General features: G+C 43.9%; 1 protein-coding gene across 1 annotated transcript in view; it reads left to right on the plus strand.

The window, feature by feature from the left end:
• Positions 1-19,515, plus strand: part of FAM189A2 (family with sequence similarity 189 member A2) — a 67,969-nt gene that overhangs the window by 12,916 nt on the left and 35,538 nt on the right. The gene's annotated exons all lie outside the window — the stretch shown is intronic.

Below are 19,515 nucleotides of genomic sequence, written 5' to 3' on the forward strand. Positions count from 1 at the left end.
GGTTTTGAAGACTATTGCCCTGGTTAAAATATGAAAAGAGATGGAACTATTCTCCATCTCAAAAATGTAATCATTGCTGAAGATAGGGGTAGATCATGAGTAGGGTTATAATTTCTATTACAGCTATGCAGGCATGCAGTTGTTGCTGCTAGAATTGGGTGGCTTAGTTATTTTTTTCTTATTGAAGTGTTACTAACTGGCATTAGTAGCACTTTAATAAGAGACAATAACTAGCATATCCCATCCCCTTTGTCTGGAATGTCTTCCTTTTCAGACTTTGTCCCTTCCTTTCTTTAGAACTCTACTAAAATCCCACCTCCTTCGGGCACCTTCCCAGATGTTCTTTGAGGGCAGGGATTGTTTCTATTGGCTCTCTTAATGTTGTACTCTCCCAAGTGATCAGTACAGTGCTCTGCATACAGTAAGTGCTCAATAAATACCATTAATTCATTGATAGAAAGCTCTCTTGGAATTGAAACCATATCTCCACTCTCCCTTGTTTCCAAACAACACCAGTTAACGGTATATATGGGATGCCTACAGTATATAGAGTCAGTGTGTTAAGCCTATTCTTTTTTTTGTTTGCTTCCCTTAAAGAGCTCCAGCATTGTCTATATTAGTTATTGAAAGGTAATATTACAGCCCTACTCCATTCTGAGCTGGGTTATGTTCCTCCAAAATGTGGTTGTATTGTGAAATGTGTTTTTCCATAGGCTTACATGCAATTAGTTAGGGTCCATTCCAGAACCAGCTCTGACATGATGACTAAGCCCTACAGGTAGGTCAAAATTTTGCCCCCCCCCATATTCTAGTGTTTTTCCTGCTGACCTCATGCCTACCAACTTGGCCCCATCCTACTCTCTTTCCAGTCCCATTCCTTCTCCCCCTCCTGCCCTCGCTCCAATTATATTTTTCTTTGCTCCAATTTTAATCATAGCAACAGAGATGGTCTGCTCCCAAGCAGTCTCCCCCCACCCCCCCCAACTTGCCACTCCCCCCGTTCCTCCCAGATCTCTCCCCCTTCCCGTTCTCGTGGACAGGGCAAGGTAGTGGGGAAGGAAAAGGGAGGGCTAGATGATGTGGTTGTTAGCGGTGGCCATACACACAACAACAGCTGTTGATAACATTAAGGTTCAAACAAAGAAAACAATTACTGGAGCACGGGGTTTTGGGGGGAGACTGGGAAGGCAGGAGGCTCAGTTTGAGGTACAAGATGGGGGCCGGAAAGCACTTGGAGCAGGGAAGAGGGTGTAAGGAGCAGGGCAAGGCGGGAAGGAGTGGATGGGAATTGATTTACCAGCAACAACTGGACAAAACATTTGGGGTGGGGCTTAGGTAATCAGCAAATAGTGCAGGATGTATCACTGGGTTCCAAGTATTTTGGCTGCAACTTGGGGTACACCTATACTTCTTTGTCCATCAATTCAGTAATTTCAGACCCATTCTTAGTTAGGGTCCACTCAGATCCACTCTTTAGTTCTTTGTTACCAAAATTGCTCCTACTCCTGCCTTGTGTCACATAAAGTGTTACGTTCCACCGGGAAACTCTTTCAGCTCAATGGGCTGTATCATCAAAAAATTTGAGAAAGTGGTTAAGGAACTGCTAAATGCAGATGACTGTACACCCAGTTCTGCCAGAGTGTATGTTTTCACTACACGTCTTGGCTAGAACATTGCAGGGAATTAGGAAATGTTTATCTGACAAAACGAGCCTGTTGGGATAGAGGTTGCTACAATGTGGAGGAAAAACAGCTTGGTTCATGCCCAAAGCATTGACCATCGGGAATACTACAGATCAGGTTTTCTTTATTGTGGGGTTTTTCAAGAAAGCAACCCTAAGTTTTAGAAGGACTGGGTGTTCCATTGAGGCATATGTGCAAGAAGATATGTAAATGGTATGAATCAGTTTGCAGATTCAGTGCAACTATCTCTAGACCAACAGAAACCAAAAGTTACACACCAGACTACACTCTGGAAACCCTAAACACAGCTAGGGATTTTCACTGGCAAAACAGAACTTAATGCTGCTGCCAAATTTTGCTTCATAGGCAGTGCACTATGCAACAATGGCTAAACAAAGAGGTAGAAAACAGAATGAAAAAGACCAGCCCAACTTTCAACAGATTACAAGACAGAGTATGGAGACAACAGGGCACCAAGCTCCATTTCAGACTGAAACGCTAATAATCATTTTTGTTTTATGGTACTTGTTAAGTACTTACTATGTGCCAGACACTGTACTAAGCGCTGGGCATACATACAAGATAATCAGGTTTGACAAGGTCTCTATCCCACATGGGGCTGACAGTCTATGTAGGAGGGAGAACAGATATTGAATCCCCATTTTACAAATGAGGAAACTCAGGCACAGAGAAGTTGAGTGACTTGCCCAGGGTCATACCGCAAGCAAGGGGCAGAGCCGGAATTAGAACCCGTGTCCTCCGATTCCCAGGTCCGTGTCCTTTCCATTAGCCACGCTCCTTCCAGTTTGAAAGACCGTTGTGGGCACCAATCTTTTATATGATTGGGAGACTTGAACCTTGTCTCACCTACAAGCAATACCCAACATCAAAAGACAGGCCAGGAGTACCAAGAATGAGGTCTAGAGCACCAGTACTGAAGCAGTGCTCACAGCAACACAGCTCTGTTGGGCAGGATATTTAAGGAGGATGGCCGACAATCACCTTTACAAGCACCTGGCAAATGGTGAACTGCAAGTGAGCACATGCAGAGCTGAGAGAGCAGAATAAACGGTTCAAGGACATAATGTAAGGCAGTCTCAAATAACGCACTCTAACTGTGCACTAACGTAAGAGCATGGCAACAAACAGACCAGCCTGGAGGCAGCAAATGAGAAAAAGGTTGATGTCTTAGAGCATAGGCTTTAGAAAGACCGAGATATCAAGAGGCAGGCTTGAAAACAGAGACAAATCTTTTAGGAGACCAATCCATTAGTGTAGCAAGGATCTAGTTTTATGTGCAATCAGTGCGGAAGGGAGCATCAGCCTCATATAGGTCTTCGCTGATACACTCACATGCATGGTTAGGACCTTACCGTCACTATTGTTATCTCTGAAAACTGAGCATGAATATATCTTTATAACTACATGTATAAATAAATTAACATGAATGAAATTCATTTTAGGACATATATCAAAAAATTCGTATTTGTTACTTGAGGACAAAATTTTACTCTTCTGAAGCCAATTTCTCACTCCCCTATCCCTTTGCAGATCTCAAACCACTAACTCAGAGGTCTGGATATCCTCCACAGTATATTTCCTTTGCTCCTGTGCTCGAGCTGCAAAGCACTGCTGGCGGAAATCCAGATTTCAGGCCAACCATGTCTATCTCAAATTCATCTATGCTTGCTTTAACTCTGCCCTGTCCTTCACCTGGCAAGATTATCTCTCTCTCCTTATTGACTCCCATGCTCATTGCCCTCCCCAGTTGTTTCAGACATTAACTCCCTCCTCAAACCCCCTGCCTCCCAATACCCCCATCCCTTGCCCTTAAGGACCTGGCCATGTTTTTAATTTTTTGAGAAAATTGAAACCATCAGGAGTGATCTCCCTAAACATCTCCTCTGTCCTCTCCAGTCCTTCCTGTCCCTTCTTTGATTCTCCCATCTTCTCAAAATCCATCCCCTCCACCTGTGCCTTTGGCCCCATCTCTTCACACCTGACCAAGACACTTCCTCCCTTCTTCTCTCCCTGGCTGCCATCATCAACTGTTCACCCTCACATGGCTCTTCCCTACTGCTTTCAGACATACTCATGTTGCCCTGTCCTAAAAAAAAAAAAAAAGCCTCCCTTAAACCCTCCTGCCAGTTATTGCCCCATTTCCCTCTTACCGTTCCTTTCCAAACTCCCTGAGTGAGTTGTCTACACCCACTGCCTCCATTTCCTCTCCTCCAATTCTCTCCTTAACTCCCTCCAATCTGGCTTCTGTCCCCTTCACTCCACTGAAACTACCTTCTCAAAAGTCAATACTGATCTCCTTCTTGCCAAATTCAATGGCCTCTACTCCATCCTAACCCTCCTTGACCCCTCAGCTGCTGCCTTCAACACTGTCGAACACCCCCTTCTCATGGATACATCCAACCGTGTTTTCACTGATTCTGTCCTCTCCGGGTTCTCCTCCTATCTCTCTGGCCATTCATTCTCAGTCCTCCTTCACGGGCTCCTCCTCTGCCTCCAACCCCCTAAATTGTGGGAGTCTCTCAAGGCTCAGTTATGGATCCCCTTCTATTCTCCATCTACACCCACTCCTTTGGAGAACTCATTCGCTCCCATGGCTTCAACTACCATCTCTTTGTGGATGATTCCCGAATCTACATCTCCAGCCTTAATCTTTCATCCCTTCAGTCTCACATTTCCTCCTTCCTTCAGGACATCTCTACTTGGATGGCCTGCCGAAACATCCCAAACTAAATATGTCCAAAACAGAACTCCTCATCTTCCTAACCAAACCTTGCCCTCCCCTTGACTTTCCCATCACTGTAGGCAGCACCACCATCTTCTGTCTCACAAGCCCTTAACCTTGGCATTATCCTCGACTCATCTCCCTTATTCAACCCTCACATTCAGTCTGTCACCAAATCCTGTCAGTTCAACCTTCGTGACGTCGCTAAACTCTGCCCTTTCCTCTCCACCCAAACTGATACCACATTAACCCAAGCACTTATCCTATCCCACCTTGATTATTGCATCAGCCTCTTTGCTGACCTTCCTACCTCCTGTTGCTCCCTGCTTGAGTCCATATGTCCCACCGATGCCCAGATTATTTTTCTACAAACATGTTCAGTTCATGTTTTCCCACTCCTCAGGGACCTCCAGTGGTTGCCCACCCACCTCCACATCAAATAGCAAATCCTTACCATTGACTTTAAAGCACTTGATCACCTTGCCCCCTCCTGCCTTACCTCTCTGATTTCCTACTTCAGCCCAGCCTTCAAACTTCACTCCTCTAATGCCAACTGTACCTCGAGCTCATCTATCTCACTGCTGACCCCTCACCTGCATCCTGCCCCTGACCTGGAACTCCCTTGCACTTCACATCTGAAAGATAAGCACTCTCCCTACCTTCAAAGCCTTATTAAAAGCACATCTCCTTTCTCATTTCCTTTTCTCCCACTCCCTTCTGCGTCACCTTTGCATATGGATTTGCGCACTTTATTCACCCCTCCCTCAGCCCCACAGCACTCATGTACATATCCGTAATTTATTTATTTATATCACTGTTTTCCCCTCTACACCTTTGTTGTCTTATGCCGTCGAGTCATCTCCGACCCAGAGTGACGCCATGGACACAACTGTCCCAGAACACTCCACCTCCATCTACAATTGTTCTGGGAGTGCATCCATAGAGTTTTCTTGGTAAAACTACAGAAGTGGTTTACCAGTGCCTCCTTCTGAGCTGTAAACTTGAGTCTCTGCCCTTGACTCTCTCTCTTGCCACTGCTGCCCAGCATGGGTGAGTTTTGATTTGTAGCAGATTGCCTTCCACTTGCTAGCCATTACCCAAACCAGGAATGGAGTGGATATGCCTCTGCTTGACTCTTCCCTCCTCTTCCCTCTTGTAGTTGAGACTGGTAGAGTACTGGAAATTCTCCAGGGGTGACCCTGAGAGGGGACTCAGCACTGTAAACTCTTTCTTTAAAATTTTATTTAAGTGCTTATTATGTTACAGGCACTGTATTAAACACTGGGGTAGATGGAAGTTAATCGGGTTGGGCACAGTCCAACCTCCTTGGGAACGTGTTTCCCAATTCTGTTATACTTTGCCAAGCGCTTAGTAGTGTTCTGTACACAGTAAGCACTCAACTAATATGACTGATGAATTCTCCTTAATGCAGAGTTCTGCAGGAATGCAGATGCCATGCTATAGGAAAACCGTGGGTATCTGAGTAGAGTTTGGCACATTGAAGTAGTGATTCACTGAGTAGAACAATAATAACCTGAAGGAATTGATATAACTTTTAGAGGTCCTTTTTTGTTATCAGGAAGTAGCTTAGGAAGTGAGAGAATATTAACATCCACTTTTCAGTAAGTATAAATTCATTGGAGGGAGGAGGGCGACAGTAGTTTCTAAGGTGTTCCAATCTAAAAGTAGCTAATATGGTTTTAAGATGGCCATTCTCTAGGAGTGGGAACCATTAGACTGTCAAAATGACTCAATACTTCAAAGCATTCCTATGTCATTGATGTGTGTCCATTTTACCACAAGCTATCTGTCGGGAATCCAGCTGGAATGAGCTTATTTGCCCAATTCTCTGCTAGATTTCGCTTTCTTGTAGGCAGGAATAGAAAATTTTATGTTAGCTCAGCATCCCTTGAGTTTCCATCCCATTTTTAAATGATATTTATTGTGTTTACTCTGTGCTAAGCTGGGGTAGATAGAAGATAATTAGGTTGGGCAAAGGCCTGTCCTTCTTGGGGCTCACGGTCTAAATAGGATTTAATCCCTACTTTTTACAGATGAGGAAACTGAGGCACAGAGAATTTAAGTGACTTGTCCAAGGTCTCCCAGCAGATAAGTGGCAGAACCGGATTAGAACCCAGGTCCTCCTGGATTAGTGTTCTTTTCACCAGGCCACACTGCTTCCCATTTCTTGTTTAGGTCTAGTCAGTGGAAATATGTGTAAAACTTTCAGTAACATGATTTTTCAGTGTAAAGATTCAGTAGGAATAATCATTGGTTTTAAGGCACTTAATCAGCTCTCACCCTCTATTTATCTACTCTCTTCTCCCACTACACCCCAGCTCACATTATTTGTTCTCATCTTGCCTTGTTCTCACCACTTTTGCCTCGAGCTTTTTGCTCATGCCCCTCCTTCTGCCTGGAACTCCCTCCCCAGCAGTGGTCTGGGTCAGATCTTCCAGACCATAGAACATCTTTAAAGTCCTTTTGAAACCCCGTCTCCTCCAAGAGGCCTTTCCTGGTTAACTTTTCCTCTTCCCAGGGGAAGAGCATGGCATAGTGGAGAGTGGATAGAGCATGAACCTGGGAGTCAGAAGGTCACGGATTCTAATCCTGACTCCGCCACTTGTCTGCTTTGTGACCTTGGGCAAGTCACTTCACTACTCTGGGCCTCAGTTACCACATTTGTAAAATGGGGATTGAGACTGTGAGCCCCATGTGGGACAGGGACTGTGTCTAACCTAATTTGCTTGTATCCACCCCAGTGCTTAGTACAGTGTCTGGCACACAGTAAGCACTTATCAAATACCACAATTATTATTATTATTATTGTTATTATCCTTCCCATTTTAGCACCTTTGGGCTACTTCCGTGTTTACATACTCACCCCCACCCGTGATAGATACGCCTCTGGATCTGTTGATTCCCTCTACTATTCAAGCACTTTCTCATCCACTTATCAATCTTTTTAACCTCTTTTTCCTGCTATCTGTAATTTATTTTTTATCTGTCATCCCCTCAAGGGCAGAGAGCATGCCTTCTAACTCTGTGGTACCTTTCAAGCACTTAGAAAGTGCTTTGCACACAGTAGGTACTCAATAATTAATACTATTACTTGATTAATAGTAGCAGGAGAAATTAACTCTCGATTATCAGTATTAGATGTTTGATGGGATTTTTAACAACAGGAAATATTTGTCATTCATCAAGATAGGAAAGTGAAGAAAATATCATTATTCACATGAGATGGAAAATGCTCGTGACCTTCAAGGAAAACCTACTTGATGGTTAAGGTCATTTCATTTCTGCCAAGAAATGAGAATGTGGTATACTGAGTATTCAAAATTTTATAATTAATATCTAATTTCCTTAGGGTAGTGGGAGGCCAAAGCACTTCCATTTTCTTTATTTGTAATAACTGATGCTTCATCTAAAAATCATTCCCATACTTAACATATGCTTAGATTCCTTTATAAATAACAGTGCCATGCCAGAAATTTGAGGAGTTACTCTAATCTCATAGCATGCATTCTGAAGAGGTGCCAAGGTTTGTTTTGCAAAATCATCTGAAGTTGAGAGTACCCTTAGAAAAGGCATTAAGATAGTATACAGCAGTTTTGCTAATATTTTTGTGACACGAATTAATCTGGCTTCAGAAGGAGTGTCATTAAAGTGCTTCCTGATGCAAGTAAGCAATGGCATTTGTGGCTTTACTCTGAGATTCCTTTAGTTAATCATTAATCATTTTTAATGAATTAGAATGATTCTTCTGAGCCTGAAAAGTAAGCATTTTTGTGCTGTTTATTCCTTTAGCTTTCCAAATAGCAGAGGTAGGGCAAATATTTTTTTTTCCCAGATAAGGATTGAATGATATTTGATCACTTGGGCACTGCTAACCTTTGAACTGTCATCATTTGTTGATGGTGTTGGGGGTATCATTAAAAAAGTGATGCCATATTGTTGTGAACAATAAAATCTGCTTTCTGTTGAGATAAAAATGGCTCTGATGAACCTACTTGGATGAAACACTTGGATCAGTAAATAATTTGTAATCTTTTAGTTCCATACAGATGCTGTGCTATGGACAAAAACATGTATGTCTCATACCTATCACAAGGAAATGAGACAATTACCCGACTCTGGGTTTGCCATCTTATGTCTTTAAATAATGTGCTTCTGCTGCACAAATGCAATGTAAAAAGAACAGACAAATTAAGGGGACCATTCATTGTCTGTGAATAATGCCAATAAAATTGACTATAAAGATAACAAGTGAATCCACTAATGAAGGTTTGCAATAATGGAGATGTCCTGGAAGGGCACTTTCCAAGAATTTATGGTGATCTATTCAGATCAGATTTCTTGTAAAGGGATATTTGTACAGTAACCTCTAGTGCTAGGAGGCAGTTTATTAAAGGAATATCTGAATAATGGTAATAGTAAGTTTGATATTTGTTAAGCGCTTACCGTGTGCCAAGCATTGTACTAAGCACTGGGGTAAATATAAATCATCAGGTTCCACATAGGGTTCATAGTCTAAGTAGGAGGTAGAACAGGTATTGAATCCCCATTTTGTAGATGAGGGAACTGAGGCCCAGAGAAGTTAAGTGACCTGCCCAAGGTCACGCAGCAAGTATGTGATTAGAACTCATGTCCTCTGACTCTGAGGCCCATGAACTTTCCACTAAGCCACACTACTTCATGTTGTACTAAGCACTTGGGAAAGTACAATACAACACAGTTGGTAGAGGCGATTGCTGCCCACAAGAAACTTACAGTCTGCAGGGGGATACAAACATTAAAGTAGACTAGGGATCAGGGAAATAGTAATGTTCACATGTCCATTTGTAATGTTCACATGTCCATTTGTTAGTATGTGAAGAAACGCAAGCTCAGAAAAATTGCCTCTTGCTATGAATCACATTGGGAATAAGGAGCAGAATATTGCCAGCGGCCCCCACTTTCTAGTCATCAGGCATGTTCCCTGGTGACTGTATTAGTCAGTGTAATGTCCAAATCATGACTCGAGCACTATTCCCCACATATGATGATTTGTAGGTGTCCCGAAAGGGAAAATGAGGCATAAAAGAGACTAAAATCTCAAGTTTTGTACTGTACTCTCCCAAACACTTAGTACAGTGCTCTGCACACTGTAAGCACAGCACAACCCCGGACCAGTGTGTCAGAAAGAACTGGGTTCTAATCCCGGCTCCACTACTGTCTGCTTTGTGACCTTGAACAACTCATTTCTGTGTGCCTCAGTTACCACATCTGTAAAATGGGGATTAAGACTGTAAACCCCATGTGGGCCATGAACTGTCCAACCTGATTATCTTGTATCTACCCCAGTACTTAATACACTGCCTGGCACATTGTAAGCACTATACAATAAAAACTAAGCACTCAATAAATACCACTGATTGATTGACCGCCAAGCACTGTACTGAACGGAGAGGTAGATACAAGGTTATCAGGTCCCACGTAGGGCTCATGGCCTACATAGGAGGGAGAATAGGTATCGAATTTTGCAGATGAGGGAACTTCATGGAGAGGTGAAGTGACTTGCCCAAGGTCACACAGCAGGCAAGTGGCAGAGTTGGGATTACATCCCAAGTACTCTGACTCCCAGGTCTGTGCTTTTTACATTAGGCCATGCGGCTTCCCAGTAAAAATAACAACATTGCACATGTTCTAATGACTAGTAGTAAGAGTGGCAATCAATCATAAACAAGTGTAGCAAGAATTTACTATTTGGGGCACTTCCTGTTTGGTTTAATAAGAAAATCTCTTATATCCTTACAAATCATTTTGCCTTAGTTGCTATTTAGGTCATTTGGCATCAATTGAGAGAATGACTTCCGGTGGTGTTTGTTCTTTGCCCAAGTTCCTTTTTCAACAGTTGCTTCTGTTCTCCAGAACTGTTCTCTGTATTCACTTCTTCCTTAATTCACAGTTGTCAGGACATTCGTTTTTTTGAAGGTCCTTTTCAGTGTCTCTTTTTCATGAAAGCTGTTTCCATTTTGCAGTCCTCCTCCAAGCACTACTTTGTAGAATTATACTCTACTGCAGAACACTTGTATTTGTTCTCCATCCTCAGAAATCGTTTTAGTCCCGTACTTTGTATGAATAAAGGAGGAGCAGTTTGACCTAGTTCCTTTTAACTCGCAATTGGAAGATTAAGAGAATGTGAAACTGACAGTAAGTTTGTCCCTATATGTGGGTTTACAAGGAAATATCCAGCTTGTGTTAAACTTTTTTTTTTTAATCCATGTATATTTGGCTCTAGAATTGGTTCTTGATGTGTTTGTGTGTGTGCTTTTCGGATCTGAAATTTAAGTGAGATTCGGAAAACTAAAAGAGGATTCAGAGGAGAGAAAGAAGGGCCTGGATTGGAAAGATCATGGGCCTGGAAGTCAGAGGACCTGAGTTCATTCATTCATTCAATAGTATTTATTGAGCGCCTACTATGTGCAGAGCACTGTACTAAGCACTTGGAATGTACAAATCGGTAACAGATAGAGACAGTCCCTGCCCTTTGTCGGGTTTACGGTCTAATCGGGGGAGATGGACAGACAAGAACAATGGCAATAAATAGAATCAAGGGGGAACATCTCATTAAAACAATAGCAAATAAATAGAATCAAGGTGATGTACATCTCATTAACAAAATAAATAGGGGGAGAAGAGGGTTTAGCTGCGGAGAGGTGAAGGGGGGGTAGAGGGAGCAGGGGGAAAAGGGGAGCTCAGTCTGGGAAGGCCTCTTGGAGGAGGTGAGCTTTAAGCAGGGTTTTCAAGAGGGGAAGAGAATTAGTTTGGCGGAGGTGAGGAGGGAGGGTGTTCCAGGACCGCGGGAGGACGTGGCCCAGGGGTCAATGGCGGGATAGGCGAGACTGGGGGACAGTGAGGAGGTGGGCGGCAGAGGAGCGGAGCGTGCGGGGTGGGCAGTAGAAAGAGAGAAGGGAGGAGAGGTAGGAAGGGGCAAGGTGATGGAGAGCCTTGAAGCCTAGAGTGAGAAGTTTTTGTTTTGTGCGGAGGTTGATAGGCAACCACTGGAGGTTTTTAAGAAGGGGAGTGATGTGCCCAGAGCGTTTCTGCAGGAAGATGAGCCGGGCAGAGGAGTGAAGAATAGACTGGAGTGGGGCAAGAGAGGAGGAAGGGAGATCAGAGAGCAGGCTGACACAGTAATCTAGCCGGGATATTACGAGAGCCTGTAGCAGTAAGATAGCCGTTTGGGTGGAGAGGAAAGGGCGGATCTTGGCGATATTATAAAGGTGAGACCGGCAGGCTTTGGTAACGGATTGGATGTGTGGGGTGAACGAGAGAGCCGAGTCAAAGATGACACCGAAGTTGCGGGCCTGAGAGACGGGAAGGATGGTCGTACCATCCATGGTGATAGGGAAGTCAGGGAGAGGACTGGGCTTGGGAGGGAAGATGAGTAGCTCAGTTTTGGTCATGTTGAGTTTTAGGTGGCGGGCAGACATCCAGGTAGAGACGTCTTGGAGGCAGGAGGAGATACAAGCCTGAAGGGAAGGGGGAGAGGACAGGGGCTGAGATGTAGATCTGCGTGTCATCTGCATAGAGATGATAGTTGAAGCTGTGAGAGCGGATGAGTTCACCGAGGGAGTGAGTGTAGATGGAGAACAGAAGAGGGCCAAGAACTGACCCTTGAGGAACTCCAACAGTTAGAGGATGGGAGAGGGAGGAGGAGCCTGCGAAGGAGACTGAGAATGACCGGCCAGAGAGATAAGAGGAGAACCAGGAGAGGACGGAGTCCTCATCCTGGCTCTGTCATTTGACTCCTGGGTGATTTTGGGCAAGTTACTTAATTTCTCCGGGCCTCAGTTTCTTCATCTGTAATATAGGGATTCACTACCTGTTCTCCCTCCTACTTAGACTGTGACTAAATGATTAATAAAGGAACTATGAGGCAAGACCAAAGGTAAGAGGACCTAATGCTATATTAATCAAACTTAAAATCATTGCCCAGTACACCCTCTTTGGAAATTGGTCAAGGTACTCATTACGGGCTTGGGAGCCAGAGGATGTGAGTTCTAATCCCTGCTCTGCCACTTGTCTGCTGTGTGACCTTGGGCAAGCCACTTACCTCTCTGTGCCTCAGTTACCTCATCTGTAAAATGGGGATTGACGTGGTGAGCCCCATGTGGGACAACCTGATTACTTGTATCTACCCCAGCGCTTAGAACAGTGCTTAGCACATAGTAAGTGCTTAAATACCATAATTATTATTTTATTTTATGAAAGGTTTCTGCATACTAGCTGGCTGGAGTTGACATGGAGCACAGATTTGTTTTTCAACATTCAACATTTAGAAGTGAAATACAGGATTGAATAAAAAAATTAAAGCCATTCTTCCTCAACCACTCTTTTAATAAAAAGCTATGGAAAATAGCCAAGTTTCTCATTTCTAGCTGAGACAATTGTTCAGGAAGCAGTATGGCAGGTAAGACAGGTTTTGTGCAAAAATTAGGTGAGAAAAAATTTTGAGAGATAATTGTTTTATCTTTCCACTAGGCACATTCTAACATTGAGAAGAGGCTGCTAAAACTGGACCTTGATCAAATGCATATCAAGGTAGCTGAGTGCTTTAAGTTCACTGAATTAGCCAAACTGAGTTTTTCAAATATAATTTCTGCATTGAAGATTTAGGAGCTCATTTTGGAAGGTTGCCCTAAAAATGTTTTATAAATCAGTACAGATCTTTTCTCTGACCTTGGGTGATTGGGGGAGAAATATCAAGCAGAAACTTCTGATCACTGGCTTTAAGAAATTCCATCAGTACACTCCCTCTTCCACTCTCTTCTGTTCACACTTCCCATTTCCCCAAGTTCACCACCTTCTTGTGCCTCATCCTCAACTGTCCCACGTTGACCTCTGGCTGTTGCCTTTCCTCCCACCTGGGATTCCCTCCCCCTCAAATCCATCAAACTACAGTCCCGTTCCCCATCCTCCCCCACCCCATCTTCAAAACCCTTCTGAAATCCCTCCTCCTCTAGGAAGTTTTCCCCAATTAATTTTTCTTTTTCCTAGGTCATGTCCTCTCAAACTATCCTCTCAGCTCTCTGGCACCACCAACCTCTCATTGTACATAGCAATGTACAGACTCTACTATTTGAGCACTCCTTCCTTCTATTTCTAAATTATTTTATGCCTTTGTGGGCAGGGATCATGTCTTCTACCTCTAGTGTACTCTCACAAACAGTATAGGGATCTACAAACATTAGGCACTCAGTAAATACAGTGAATTGATTGGACTACTTTCTTTTGTAACTAGCCTTATTGAAAACTTTTGTGTAATTCTTTTAAAGTGTTCTCCAAAAAAAAAAAAAAAGGGTAATAACAAGTCCTGGACCATTTTTTTTTGGAAGAGTGACTGATCCATTCAGCTCATAAATCTTTATTTCCTACAGGCGAAGGACCTATATAAACTACATGGAAATTTTTTTTGGATTACATTTTTATGAAAAGATCACTTAACCCAGCTTAAGTCCCATGACTAAAGAATATGAGGGCAGAACACCATCTGGGAACTTTCCATAGTAATGTGGAATTTAAATTTTAGTTCTCATTTCTTCTCAGTTTGATGTGTGGTTTCTATAGAAGACATGCCAACCTTAGGAGTTATGCCCTTAATTGCAGAGTATAATATATTTTGTGCAGATGAAAAATACATTTTGAATAAAGTAAATTTTGAGCATTTTGAGTACTCTTGACATCTTGATCTTTCTGAAGACTCTGTTCACACACAAAAAAATCTCTGTCTTGGTTATTGCACATCAGGCTGGTCTATCTGCCTTCATCACACTTTTGAAACATTTGTTCTAAACTCCCTGTTTATGTGTGCCTTATTTTTGTTCACCAAACTGTAGTTGTTTAGGCATTCTGCTATTATCCATTCTTCTTACATGTTCTGCCCAGCAAATCTGTGTTGTAGTAAGGATTGCCTCAGTGTTAGTGAACTGATGGCATTCCTCAATTTTGTTGGTAATCTTGTCCTGCCATTTGATGCTAAATATGACTCCAAGGTGGCTCTGATGAAACTGTTCAAGAAACTGGATTGATATTTTTGGGGGTAGGTCCAGGTCTAAGGTTCATAGTCCTGCCCAACACAGGAAGGAACCAGAGTCACCCACACCAGCCACACAGCCGCCCCAATCACAAGACTGGAAGACGCCCTTGGAGATCTAGCAGTTCACAGTTTATGGCAGCCATCCAGCTCTTATGCCAATGCGCCAGTTGGTGGTCTCTGGCCAGCAAAGCAGAGATCATTATATGAGAAGCCTTTATTCCCCTGTCCAATATCCCTTGCAGAAGTAGGGTTCTCTGTCCTGGGTGGGCTTCCTCACTTCTGAGGTGTTCCTGGGTGTCTTGGGGTGTCCCTGGCTATTGGTCACGTGCAGAGGATGTGGGTACCATGGCATTTCTCCCCGATCCTTTTCCTTGTGGATTCTACGCAGTCTTTTCAAAGGTTCCCTTTTGGTTATCTGGTAAGGTCAAAGGTCTGATAAAGCCAAAGGTCATCATGGTCTAAGATCTTCTTTATGGTCTTCCTAAATGGGTCCCACATTATCTGATTCTTTCTTTGAGTTTGCTGTCCTCTGAGGATAATTTCCAGCTATTCTTATACTTCTTCCTGCTGTACTTGTTGTTCTCAAAGACCATCTCTACCTATTCTAACATAGTTCTCCTTCATTCTGTCCCTGTGACTCAAACTCTATTAGCCCTCCCAGGCCTCAAGCCCTGTTGCATTACAATTATCCCCAACCATCACCTCAGTGGCTTTGTAGACTTTCAATTTGGTTTGAACACCTGTCACCTGAACACCAAACCCCATCAATCTCCCTCAAATTGCACCAGTTTTCTTGATTTTGTTTTCTTGTATTTTATCTGTAATAATAATTTTAAGTGCTTACTCTGTGCCAAGCACTGAATTAAGCACTGGGGTAGATACAAGACAATCAGATATAGTACCTGTTCCACAAGGGGCTTATAGGTACAGATTTTGGTGATACCATCGCACTCTATGTTGATAATGGAGACACTTTGTGTGTAGGGTTTTCCAGGTGCAAGCTGGTACATATTCTCAGTTTCTTTGGGCTTGCTTGTCAGTCCATAGAATGGTGGTAATAATGATGGCATTTGTTAAGTGCTTACTATGTTCTAAGCACTGGGGGGCATATAAGGTAATCACTTTGTCCCACATGGGGCTCACAGTCTTAATCCCCATTTTCCAGATGAGGTAACTGGGGCACAGAGAAGTTAAGTGACATACCCAAAGTCACACAGCTCACAAGTGGTGGAGCTGGGATTAGAACCCATGACCTCTGACTCCCAAGCCCGTGCTCTTTCCACTGAGCCATGCTGCTTCTCAAAGTACCAACTCTCCAAAGCAAATCATAGTCAACATGTCTTTTTAGGTATCTGCCTCAAGAATACAGTCATTAGATCCTGGAAGATGGTGTCAAAGACATTTGGTTTTACTCATAACCTCTTGATTTACAAGACTTTCCTGGTGAGATGAAAGTATATTCTGACATCAGTTTCGAGATGTCTCATCACATTTTCAAGCTTAGTGGCATAGAATGGTAGAATGGTATTGAAGTTACCACACAACCTTGCTTTACTCTAATGAAGAAGGGAAAGGGTGAAACAGGGCTCCCTCAACTATGACTGAACCAGCCAAACTCTCATGGAATAGGTGAACCTCGCTTTGTGGTTCCCAGAACTTTGGTCCTATGGTTGGAGATAGTTAAGTAAGATCTAGAAGTACCATACAGTACTCATTCCTATACTCTGCCATTTCCCCTATCTGTAATTTGATATCCGTCTCCCACTCTAGATTGTGAGCTCCTAGTGGGCAGAGATCGAGCCTGCCAGCACTATTATACTCTCCCAAGTGCTTAAAATAGTGCTTGGCACATAATAGGTGCTCAATAAATGCCATTGACTGATGCATTCCCAAGCGCTTAGTACAATGCTCTGCACACAAGGAAGAGTTCAAATAACACTGGTTGATTGATTGAAGTCCTGATGGTGTTTCCTGCACCTCTCTTGTATCCGTCTGCTGTCCTGCATTTGTTCTGAAGCCACACTGAGACTCATGTAGTGCATGGTTAACTATGATCTTCAGTGTTTTTCATTAAAATAGTTTAGACTTAACTGAGCTAACTGGAGAATGAAACACACAAGTGCTACTGTTTGCTTAGGTGATTCACAAAAGTGTTTAAATGCTCACCTTATCTCTTGAGTGGGGTAGTAGCTTTTTGGTACCAAATTTTATTGGATTGAATTTGGCCTGGGATTTTGTATGATGAGTTCAGTTATCTTGACAGAAGCACAAAACCAGCTACAGATTCAGCTCAGTTCTTGGCCAAGCCCGGTCCGCTCCCAGACTTCTCCATCACCGTGGATGGCACGACCATCCTTCCCGTCCCGCAGGCCCGCAATCTCGGTGTCATCCTTGACTCGTCCCTCTCGTTCACCCCACACATCCTATCCGTTACCAAGACCTGCCGGTTTCACCTCTACAATATCGCCAAAATCCGCCCTTTCCTCTCCACCCAAACGGCTACCTTACTATTACGGGCTCTCGTTATATCCCGGCTAGACTACTGTGTCAGCCTTCTCTCTGACCTCCCTTCCTCCTCTCTCGCCCCGCTCCGGTCTATTCTTCACTCCGCTGCCCGGCTCATCTTCCTGCAGAAACGATCTGGGCATGTCACTCCCCTTCTTAAACAACTCCAGTGGTTGCCTATCGACCTCCGCTCCAAACAAAAACTCCTCACTCTAGGCTTCAAGGCTCTCCATCACCTTGCCCCTTCCTACCTCTCCTCCCTTCTCTCTTTCTACCGCCCACCCCGCACGCTCCGCTCCTCTGCCGCCCACCTCCTCGCCGTCCCTCGGTCTCGCCTATCCCGCCGTCGACCCCTGGGTCACGTCCTCCCGCGGTCCTGGAACGCCCTCCCTCCTCACCTCCGCCAAACTGATTCTCTTTCCCTCTTCAAAACCTTACTTAAAAATCACCTCCTCCAAGAGGCGTTCCCAGACTGAGCTCCTCTTCCCCCTCTACTCCCTCTGCCATCCCCCCTTTACCTCTCCGCAGCTAAAGCCTCATTTTCCCCTTTTCCCTCTGCTCCTCCACCTCTCCCTTCCCATCCCCACAGCACTGTACTCGTCCGCTCAACTGTATATATTTTCGTTACCCTATTTATTTTGTTAATGAATTGTACATCGCCTTGATTCTATTTAGTTGCCATTGTTTTTACGAGATGTTCTTCCCCTTGACGCTGTTTAGTGCCATTGTTCTTGTCTGTCCGTCTCCCCCGATTAGACTGTAAGCCCGTCAAACGGCAGGGACTGTCTCTATCTGTTGCCGACTTGTTCATCCCAAGCGCTTAGTACAGTGCTCTGCACATAGTAAGCGCTCAATAAATACTATTGAATGATTGAATGATTTATTTGCAAAAAATTTTTTCGTTGTTCATTATGCAAAAAAACCCCAAACAATTTTACAGTTGTTTTCTTTGGCTTGTTTGGTTGAGGGGGAGGAACAAGAACACTGCCTTGGTAAATAAATGAAGGAATGCATGGTTTATAGTGCAGCCAGGTGCATACCCGAAAAGGTGCAGATCATACCAATTGCTGGACTGCTTCTGCTCAAATGATAACTCTGAGTATCCACGTCTGTACTCTTGAAGTCTTTGAGGGCTAGACTTGGGCTGGAAGGGACAGGGAGGGTCAGTGTTTCGCCTGTTAGGTGCTTTCCCAAGCCACCTTCCAACCTCCCCACAACAGAGTGACTCAGAACTCTCATGGTTGGGGAGGCAGCATGGCCTAGTGGATAGAGACGGGCCTGGGAGTCAGAAGGCCCTGGGTTTTAATCATGACTCTGCCACTTGTCTGCTGTGTGACCTTGGGCAAGTTGTTTCACTTCTCTGTGCCTCTGTTACCTCAATTGCAAAATGGGATTGAGACTGTGAGCTCCATGTGTATCTACCCCAGCAATTATTAGTATAGTACCTGGCACATAGTAAGCGCTTAACAAATACTGCAAATATTATTATGATTCTTATTATTAAGAAGAAGAAGAAGAACCCATCCCTCAATGAGCCTTTGGAGCAGCAGGACCAGCCCAGACCTCATGTGTGACTCTGGGGAAGATGGGGGCTGCTCTGATGCAGACCGGCTACTTAGGAGCAAGTCACAAAACTATTTGAGCCCTGGGGGTACAAGCCAGCCTGTGCTGAGGAGACAAGGCTTAAGTGGTGCTCTCCCAACCCAGGTTGGGTGTGTGCTGAGCTGTTTTGGCACCTCCTGAGGCTGCACTGAAAGGTTATCTGACTTTGTTTCCAGTCATAGACCATTTATTTACAATTCAAAAATCATCATTTATGATGAAAAAGCTCAGTATGCTGGCATCTCTTGTCAGGATTGGTGGATGGGCCTCAATCCTGAGACTTTAGGACTGAGAACCTACTTGAACAAGATGTCTCCTCTGTGCTTCTAGATTTCAGTTGGTGTGACACCAGGGTCAGGTACTTTGTATTTTCCAAGGCGCTGACCGCTGCAGTGACTTCCTCAGTAGGTGGGATTGGTGCTATGTCTTTGCACGTTGGAAGGTTTTAATGATTTGAGGAGCCTCATCTTCAAAAGTAAAAGGTGTGTCGAGGAGAACGTTGAAATGCTGTTGCCATCTCTTCAGGTTTCCCTTCTTGTCTGTAATGAGGCTGGAGCCATCTTCACAGATTGAGGATTATTGTGTCTGGAATGGTGATGAAGTCTTCTGTAGAGAACAATGGGCAGACCTTGGTTTCAGGACCAAGAACCCGAACGGAGGAATTGATTAGAGCGCTAGCGTTTTGCGTGGTGCCACTCACGTTCTCTCGGCCCTGCCGTTTCCTGCTGGGACGTGGTGTGCAGCGAATAAGTTGGCCATTGTTAGTGAGGTAGTTGAAGACCACCCCACCCAAGGATATATTATTGTCCCTCTTACTTGAAGAAGACACTAATGATGGTGTATTTGTGTGTATGTGTGTGACTGAAAAGGCTGGTGTGAGACTCACAATCCTGACTGCA

This window comes from Ornithorhynchus anatinus, chromosome X5 (genome assembly GCF_004115215.2).
Source record: "Ornithorhynchus anatinus isolate Pmale09 chromosome X5, mOrnAna1.pri.v4, whole genome shotgun sequence".
Taxonomy (NCBI): Eukaryota; Metazoa; Chordata; class Mammalia; order Monotremata; family Ornithorhynchidae; genus Ornithorhynchus; species Ornithorhynchus anatinus.